Here is a 10,997-nt window from a genome sequence, read left to right as displayed (position 1 = left end):
ACTATACTTTCTACTTTTGGTACTTTTATGTACATTTTTAAAACCAAATATGTTGTACTTTTGCTTAAGTACATTTACAATTCTGGACTATTTTTTTCAACCAATGTTCATGTTTTTTAGGTTATTAGAGAAAGTAAAAGATGAGCATACATTTTCTTTCATTCGCTGCTTTCTTTCGTTTTAGCGATTTGACCTATTTTTGACATGGACGGGGGCCATTCGAACATGGGGCTAAATATGTTATAGCGATTTGTTTTTCTACACTATAGTGAAGTCCTACTAGACCCCTTAAAATTACATCTGGCCACAAGATCACGGGATCTGTTGAATGTCAACGGTGAGGTGACAAAGTGACATATTGAGCCTATGACACACAGTATGGCACCCCCCCCCCCCAGAATCCTCCTTCACATTCAGTTGATCCCGTGATATTCTGAGGCCAGATGTCATTTCCTGGGGTCTAGTAGGACTATAGTAAATATTATTAAAGATATCGTCATAACATTTTGTAAAAAATGCCCCCGCCCCCGCTAAAACGAAAGAAATCAGCAAATTAAAATGAACAAATTAACACTCATCTTTTACTTTCTCTCATCACAACCTAAAACATGAACCTTGGTTGAAAACAACTAAAGTTGTCCTTCAAGTCAGAAATAAGAGTATTTTTTCCAACACTGCTTATGAATACCTTTAAATAGTATTCATCATTGTTAGAAAGATTGTATTTTTTTTTAGCTATACAGCATTGCAGTGGTAATACCTTGCACTGCGAGCTGTTGTGAGCTTGTAGATTGGGCTATTTTCAACTTGTCACATAGCACACCTGGTCAGGCTCTGCCAGTGGGCCTAATCAGTCCCCGGCCTCACCTGTGCAATTTCCAGCCTCTGCCTCAGCCAATTGATTGCCATGGCAACCCCACACCTGCCAATTGATTACTTAACCAGTCCACTTTTCCCAGTCAGTTTGCTCTCTTCAGGCACAGACAGACAGACACAGAGACCTCCATATACAGTATGGGCACAAAAGGGACCCGTTAAAACGGGTGCTATGACAAGTTGACAACGGGTATTATTAGGTTCCCTAGTTGCATCGTTCTCAAGTAGGCCGGTGGGCATGTACAGGTGTGGTCATTTCTAACACTTGTTTTTTGTTTATTTATTCATAGGCATTATTTATTAAGGAAAATTATGCCGGCTGCCCTTGATGTCTGGAATGCTCCTTGGGAACGCCAGGGGAGTGACCTCCGAACGCCGGGGATAGGGTCGAGATGCCTGGGGGGTCTCCCCGCCCGGGCAACGATAGTGGGCGCGCTATGTTGTCTGGAATCCCCATGCAAATGTACCGCTCAAGCTGGTACATTGAGGTACATTAGGTCCGTCACAAGTATTCATAAATTATTTAAATTACAATAAAACAATACATGAATAGTGAAAGTATCAGATCTACGAGATCAAAACAGTTTTGAGCTCCTAGATCTGCCACTTCCACTACTTTCTAACATGGGAACGATTATGACTATTATCCCAAAAGTATTGCGACTATCACAAATACTTATGTAGTAATTGTGATGGGCCTAAGGGTGTGTGTGTGTGTGTGTGTGTGGGGGGGGGGGGGGGGCACACATGGGGGGGCGCTGAAGGACTTCAGCGCCCCCCCCTGTGTGTCTGTGAGTGAGCGCGCATGTGTGTGCCGTGTGTGTGTTGAAGCTGTGTGAGTTTTCCCTAACTTGTCGTTTCCTTCCCGCCAGGTTGTCCAAATGTTGTATTTTCTGTTTGATTAACCTCTTTTCGTAGTACTTTTCAGGTGACATAAATGAACAGATATTAATTAGTGCAGCTCCGTACCGTATAACCCTACATAGCTATTAGGACGTTGTGGTGGTGTGCATGGTAATGCATGTGTGTATGCGTGCGTGTGTGTGTGCATGTGTTTCATTCAATGAAACGATTGACGAATTGAATTTCTTCAAGAGAATCTGCGAATTTATTTAATTTCCCATCATTCCTTGGAGGTCCCATCATGGCAAGGTAACTATATTGCCTATACTATTTGGATTAAGGGCATCTGCTAAATGCCTAAATTGTACATTGTTGATTAAATAATATTAAATATATACACACACAGCAACGTGTCTGTATATATTTTTATCATTTTTTTTATCAACAATGTACAATTTACAATTTAGTCATTTAACAGATGCCCTTAATCCAGAACAATTTACAGGAAGCGAGAACAACAACTAGCTAATAATGAGCATCTTTCTCTCTTTCTTTCTCTCAAGGTTACAGAATATACCAGCATCCCTCCAGAACCTGCACATCAACTAGGCAGTGAGGAATCATAACGACATGCGACACATAATGTACAGTACAGTTCAGTACGGCTCACCTATAACGGTCGACATGCGACACATAATGTACAGTACAGTACAGTACGGCTCACCTATAACGGTCGACATGCAACACATAATGTACAGTACAGTACAGTACGGCTCATCTATAACGACATGTGACACATAATGTACAGTACAGTACGGCTCACCTATAACGGTCGACATGCAACACATAATGTACAGTACAGTACAGTACGGCTCACCTATAACGGTCGACATGCAACACATAATGTACAGTACAGTACAGTACAGTACGGCTCACCTATAACGGTCGACATGCGACACATAATGTACAGTACAGTACAGTACGGCTCACCTATAACGGTCGACATGCAACACATAATGTACAGTACAGTACGGCTCACCTATAACGGTCGACATGCAACACATAATGTACAGTACAGTACAGTGCGGCTCACCTATAACGGTCGACATGCAACACATAATGTACAGTACAGTACAGTGCGGCTCACCTATAACGGTCGACATGCAACACATAATGTACAGTACAGTACAGTACGGCTCACCTCTAACGGTCGACATGCAACACATAATGTACAGTACAGTACAGTGCGGCTCACCTATAACGGTCGACATGCAACACATAATGTACAGTACAGTACAGTGTGGCTCACCTATAACGGTCGACATGCAACACATAATGTACAGTACAGTACAGTGTGGCTCACCTATAACGGTCGACATGCAACACATAATGTACAGTACAGTACAGTGCGGCTCACCTCTAACGGTCGACATGCAACACATAATGTACAGTACAGTGCAGTGTGGCTCACCTATAACGGTCGACATGCAACACATAATGTACAGTACAGTACAGTGCGGCTCACCTCTAACGGTCGACATGCAACACATAATGTACAGTACAGTGCAGTGTGGCTCACCTATAACGGTCGACATGCAACACATAATGTACAGTACAGTACAGTGCGGCTCACCTCTAACGGTCGACATGCAACACATAATGTACAGTACAGTACAGTGTGGCTCACCTATAACGGTCGACATGCAACACATAATGTACAGTACAGTACAGTGCGGCTCACCTCTAACGGTCGACATGCAACACATAATGTACAGTACAGTACAGTGCGGCTCACCTATAACGGTCGACATGCAACACATAATGTACAGTACAGTACAGTGCGGCTCACCTCTAATGGTCGACATGCTGCACATAATGTACAGTACAGTACAGTACGGCTCACCTCTAACGGTCGACATGCAACACATAATGTACAGTACAGTACAGTGCGGCTCACCTCTAATGGTCGACATGCTACACATAATGTACAGTACAGTACGGCTCACCTCTAACGGTCGACATGCAACACATAATGTACAGTACAGTACAGTGCGGCTCACCTCTAACGGTCGACATGCAGCACATAATGTACAGTACAGTACAGTACAGTGCGGCTCACCTCTAACGGTCGACATGCAACACATAATGTACAGTACAGTACAGTGCGGCTCACCTCTAATGGTCGACATGCTGCACATAATGTACAGTACAGTACAGTGCGGCTCACCTCTAACGGTCGACATGCTACACATAATGTACAGTACAGTACGGCTCACCTCTAACGGTCGACATGCAACACATAATGTACAGTACAGTACAGTGCGGCTCACCTATAACGGTCGACATGCAACACATAATGTACAGTACAGTACAGTACGGCTCACCTCTAACGGTCGACATGCAACACATAATGTACAGTACAGTACAGTGCGGCTCACCTATAACGGTCGACATGCAACACATAATGTACAGTACAGTGCGGCTCACCTCTAACGGTCGACATGCAACACATAATGTACAGTACAGTACAGTGCGGCTCACCTCTAATGGTCGACATGCTGCACATAATGTACAGTACAGTACAGTGCGGCTCACCTCTAACGGTCGACATGCAGCACATAATGTACAGTACAGTACAGTGCGGCTCACCTATAACGGTCGACATGCTACACATAATGTACAGTACAGTACAGTGTGGCTCACCTCTAACGGTCGACATGCTACACATAATGTACAGTACAGTACAGTGCGGCTCACCTCTAACGGTCGACATGCTACACATAATGTACAGTACAGTACAGTACGGCTCACGTCTAACGGTCGACATGCAACACATAATGTACAGTACAGTACAGTGCGGCTCACCTCTAACGGTCGACATGCAACACATAATGTACAGTACAGTACAGTGCGGCTCACCTATAACGGTCGACATGCTACACATAATGTACAGTACAGTACGGCTCACCTATAACGGTCGACATGCAACACATAATGTACAGTACAGTACAGTGCGGCTCACCTCTAACGGTCGACATGCAACACATAATGTACAGTACAGTACAGTGCGGCTCACCTCTAACGGTCGACATGCAACACATAATGTACAGTACAGTACAGTGCGGCTCACCTCTAACGGTCGACATGCAACACATAATGTACAGTACAGTACGGCTCACCTATAACGGTCGACATGCTACACATAATGTACAGTACAGTACAGTACGGCTCACCTCTAACGGTCGACATGCAACACATAATGTACAGTACAGTACAGTGCGGCTCACCTCTAACGGTCGACATGCTACACATAATGTACAGTACAGTACAGTACGGCTCACCTCTAACGGTCGACATGCAGCACATAATGTACAGTACAGTACAGTGCGGCTCACCTCTAACGGTCGACATGCAACACATAATGTACAGTACAGTACAGTGCGGCTCACCTATAACGGTCGACATGCAACACATAATGTACAGTACAGTACAGTACGGCTCACCTCTAACGGTCGACATGCAACACATAATGTACAGTACAGTACAGTGCGGCTCACCTATAACGGTCGACATGCAACACATAATGTACAGTACAGTACAGTGCGGCTCACCTATAACGGTCGACATGCAACACATAATGTACAGTACAGTACAGTACGGCTCACCTCTAACGGTCGACATGCAACACATAATGTACAGTACAGTACAGTGCGGCTCACCTATAACGGTCGACATGCAACACATAATGTACAGTACAGTACAGTGCGGCTCACCTATAACGGTCGACATGCAACACATAATGTACAGTATAGTGCGGCTCACCTATAACGGTCGACATGCAACACATAATGTACAGTACAGTACAGTACGGCTCACCTCTAACGGTCGACATGCAACACATAATGTACAGTACAGTACAGTACGGCTCACCTCTAACGGTCGACATGCAACACATAATGTACAGTATAGTGCGGCTCACCTATAACGGTCGACATGCAACACATAATGTACAGTACAGTACAGTACGGCTCACCTCTAACGGTCGACATGCAACACATAATGTACAGTACAGTACAGTACGGCTCACCTCTAACGGTCGACATGCAACACATAATGTACAGTATAGTGCGGCTCACCTATAACGGTCGACATGCAACACATAATGTACAGTACAGTACAGTGCGGCTCACCTATAACGGTCGACATGCAACACATAATGTACAGTACAGTACAGTACGGCTCACCTCTAACGGTCGACATGCAACACATAATGTACAGTACAGTACAGTGCGGCTCACCTATAACGGTCGACATGCAACACATAATGTACAGTACAGTACAGTACGGCTCACCTCTAACGGTCGACATGCAACACATAATGTACAGTACAGTACAGTACGGCTCACCTCTAACGGTCGACATGCAACACATAATGTACAGTACAGTACAGTACGGCTCACCTCTAACGGTCGACATGCAACACATAATGTACAGTATAGTGCGGCTCACCTATAACGGTCGACATGCAACACATAATGTACAGTACAGTACAGTGCGGCTCACCTCTAACGGTCGACATGCAACACATAATGTACAGTATAGTGCGGCTCACCTATAACGGTCGACATGCAACACATAATGTACAGTACAGTACAGTACGGCTCACCTCTAACGGTCGACATGCAACACATAATGTACAGTACAGTACAGTACGGCTCACCTCTAACGGTCGACATGCAACACATAATGTACAGTACAGTACAGTGCGGCTCACCTCTAACGGTCGACATGCAACACATAATGTACAGTACAGTACAGTGCGGCTCACCTATAACGGTCGACATGCAACACATAATGTACAGTACAGTGCGGCTCACCTATAACGGTCGACATGCAACACATAATGTACAGTACAGTACAGTACAGTACAGTGCGGCTCACCTCTAATGGTCGACATGCAACACATAATGTACAGTACAGTACAGTGCGGCTCACCTATAACGGTCGACATGCTACACATAATGTACAGTACAGTACAGTACGGCTCACCTATAACGGTCGACATGCAACACATAATGTACAGTACAGTACAGTACGGCTCACCTCTAATGGTCGACATGCAACACATAATGTACAGTACAGTACAGTACGGCTCACCTCTAACGGTCGACATGCAACACATAATGTACAGTACAGTACAGTACGGCTCACCTATAACGGTCGACATGCAACACATAATGTACAGTACAGTACAGTGCGGCTCACCTCTAACGGTCGACATGCAACACATAATGTACAGTACAGTACAGTGCGGCTCACCTATAACGGTCGACATGCTACACATAATGTACAGTACAGTACGGCTCACCTATAACGGTCGACATGCAACACATAATGTACAGTACAGTACAGTGCGGCTCACCTCTAACGGTCGACATGCAACACATAATGTACAGTACAGTACAGTGCGGCTCACCTCTAACGGTCGACATGCAACACATAATGTACAGTACAGTACAGTGCGGCTCACCTCTAACGGTCGACATGCTACACATAATGTACAGTACAGTACAGTGCGGCTCACCTCTAACGGTCGACATGCAACACATAATGTACAGTACAGTACAGTACGGCTCACCTATAACGGTCGACATGCAACACATAATGTACAGTACAGTACAGTACGGCTCACCTCTAATGGTCGACATGCAACACATAATGTACAGTACAGTACAGTACGGCTCACCTCTAACGGTCGACATGCAACACATAATGTACAGTACAGTACAGTACGGCTCACCTATAACGGTCGACATGCAACACATAATGTACAGTACAGTACAGTGCGGCTCACCTCTAACGGTCGACATGCAACACATAATGTACAGTACAGTACAGTGCGGCTCACCTATAACGGTCGACATGCTACACATAATGTACAGTACAGTACGGCTCACCTATAACGGTCGACATGCAACACATAATGTACAGTACAGTACAGTGCGGCTCACCTCTAACGGTCGACATGCAACACATAATGTACAGTACAGTACAGTGCGGCTCACCTATAACGGTCGACATGCAACACATAATGTACAGTACAGTACAGTGCGGCTCACCTATAACGGTCGACATGCAACACATAATGTACAGTACAGTACAGTGCGGCTCACCTCTAACGGTCGACATGCAACACATAATGTACAGTACAGTACAGTGCGGCTCACCTCTAACGGTCGACATGCAACACATAATGTACAGTACAGTACAGTGCGGCTCACCTCTAACGGTCGACATGCTACACATAATGTACAGTACAGTGCGGCTCACGTCTAACGGTCGACATGCAACACATAATGTACAGTACAGTACAGTACAGTGCGGCTCACCTCTAACGGTCGACATGCAACACATAATGTACAGTACAGTACAGTGCGGCTCACCTCTAATGGTCGACATGCTACACATAATGTACAGTACAGTACAGTGCGGCTCACCTCTAACGGTCGACATGCAACACATAATGTACAGTACAGTACAGTGCGGCTCACCTATAACGGTCGACATGCTACACATAATGTACAGTACAGTACGGCTCACCTATAACGGTCGACATGCAACACATAATGTACAGTACAGTGCGGCTCACCTCTAACGGTCGACATGCTACACATAATGTACAGTACAGTACAGTACGGCTCACCTATAACGGTCGACATGCAACACATAATGTACAGTACAGTACAGTGCGGCTCACCTATAACGGTCGACATGCAACACATAATGTACAGTACAGTACAGTACGGCTCACCTATAACGGTCGACATGCAACACATAATGTACAGTACAGTACAGTGCGGCTCACCTCTAATGGTCGACATGCAACACATAATGTACAGTACAGTACAGTATGGCTCACCTCTAACGGTCGACATGCTACACATAATGTACAGTACAGTACAGTGCGGCTCACCTATAACGGTCGACATGCAACACATAATGTACAGTACAGTACAGTACAGTACGGCTCACCTATAACGGTCGACATGCAACACATAATGTACAGTACAGTACAGTGCGGCTCACCTCTAACGGTCGACATGCAACACATAATGTACAGTACAGTACAGTGCGGCTCACCTCTAACGGTCGACATGCAACACATAATGTACAGTACAGTACAGTGCGGCTCACCTCTAACGGTCGACATGCAACACATAATGTACAGTACAGTACGGCTCACCTATAACGGTCGACATGCAACACATAATGTACAGTACAGTACAGTGCGGCTCACCCTAACGGTCGACATGCAACACATAATGTACAGTACAGTACAGTACGGCTCACCTATAACGGTCGACATGCAACACATAATGTACAGTACAGTGCGGCTCACCTATAACGGTCGACATGCAACACATAATGTACAGTACAGTACAGTGCGGCTCACCTCTAACGGTCGACATGCGACACATAATGTACAGTACAGTACAGTGCGGCTCACCTCTAACGGTCGACATGCAACACATAATGTACAGTACAGTACAGTGCGGCTCACCTCTAACGGTCGACATGCAACACATAATGTACAGTACAGTACAGTGCGGCTCACGTCTAACGGTCGACATGCAACACATAATGTACAGTACAGTACAGTACGGCTCACCTCTAACGGTCGACATGCAACACATAATGTACAGTACAGTACAGTGCGGCTCACCTCTAACGGTCGACATGCAACACATAATGTACAGTACAGTACAGTGCGGCTCACCTCTAACGGTCGACATGCAACACATAATGTACAGTACAGTGCGGCTCACCTCTAACGGTCGACATGCAACACATAATGTACAGTACAGTACAGTGCGGCTCACCTCTAACGGTCGACATGCTACACATAATGTACAGTACAGTACAGTGCGGCTCACGTCTAACGGTCGACATGCAACACATAATGTACAGTACAGTACAGTACGGCTCACCTCTAACGGTCGACATGCTACACATAATGTACAGTACAGTACAGTACGGCTCACCTCTAACGGTCGACATGCTACACATAATGTACAGTACAGTACAGTGCGGCTCACCTCTAACGGTCGACATGCAACACATAATGTACAGTACAGTACAGTACAGTGCGGCTCACCTCTAACGGTCGACATGCTACACATAATGTACAGTACAGTACAGTGCGGCTCACCTCTAACGGTCGACATGCAACACATAATGTACAGTACAGTACAGTGCGGCTCACCTCTAACGGTCGACATGCTGCACATAATGTACAGTACAGTACATTGCGGCTCACCTCTAACGGTCGACATGCAACACATAATGTACAGTACAGTACAGTGCGGCTCACCTCTAACGGTCGACATGCAACACATAATGTACAGTACAGTACAGTGCGGCTCACCTCTAACGGTCGACATGCTGCACATAAAGTACAGTACAGTACAGTGCGGCTCACCTATAACGGTCGACATGCTACACATAATGTACAGTACAGTACAGTGCGGCTCACCTCTAACGGTCGACATGCAACACATAATGTACAGTACAGTACAGTGCGGCTCACCTCTAACGGTCGACATGCTGCACATAAAGTACAGTACAGTGCGGCTCACCTATAACGGTCGACATGCTACACATAATGTACAGTACAGTGCGGCTCACCTCTAACGGTCGACATGCAACACATAATGTACAGTACAGTACAGTGCGGCTCACCTCTAACGGTCGACATGCTACACATAATGTACAGTACAGTGCGGCTCACCTCTAACGGTCGACATGCAAGACATAATGTACAGTACAGTGCGGCTCACCTATAACGGTCGACATGCAACACATAATGTACAGTACAGTACAGTGCGGCTCACCTCTAACGGTCAACATGCTACACATAATGTACAGTACAGTACAGTGCGGCTCACCTATAACGGTCGACATGCAACACATAATGTACAGTACAGTACAGTGCGGCTCACCTCTAACGGTCGACATGCAACACATAATGTACAGTACAGTACAGTGCGGCTCACCTCTAACGGTCGACATGCAACACATAATGTACAGTACAGTACAGTGCGGCTCACCTCTAACGGTCGACATGCTACACATAATGTACAGTACAGTACAGTGCGGCTCACCTCTAACGGTCGACATGCAGCACATAATGTACAGTACAGTACAGTACAGTGCGGCTCACCTCTAACGGTCGACATGCAGCACATAATGTACAGTACAGTACAGTGCGGCTCACCTCT

This window comes from Protomyctophum parallelum (assembly GCF_964188405.1).
Source record: "Protomyctophum parallelum genome assembly, chromosome: 18".
NCBI lineage: Eukaryota > Metazoa > Chordata > Actinopteri > Myctophiformes > Myctophidae > Protomyctophum > Protomyctophum parallelum.
This window is presented reverse-complemented; position numbering follows the sequence as displayed.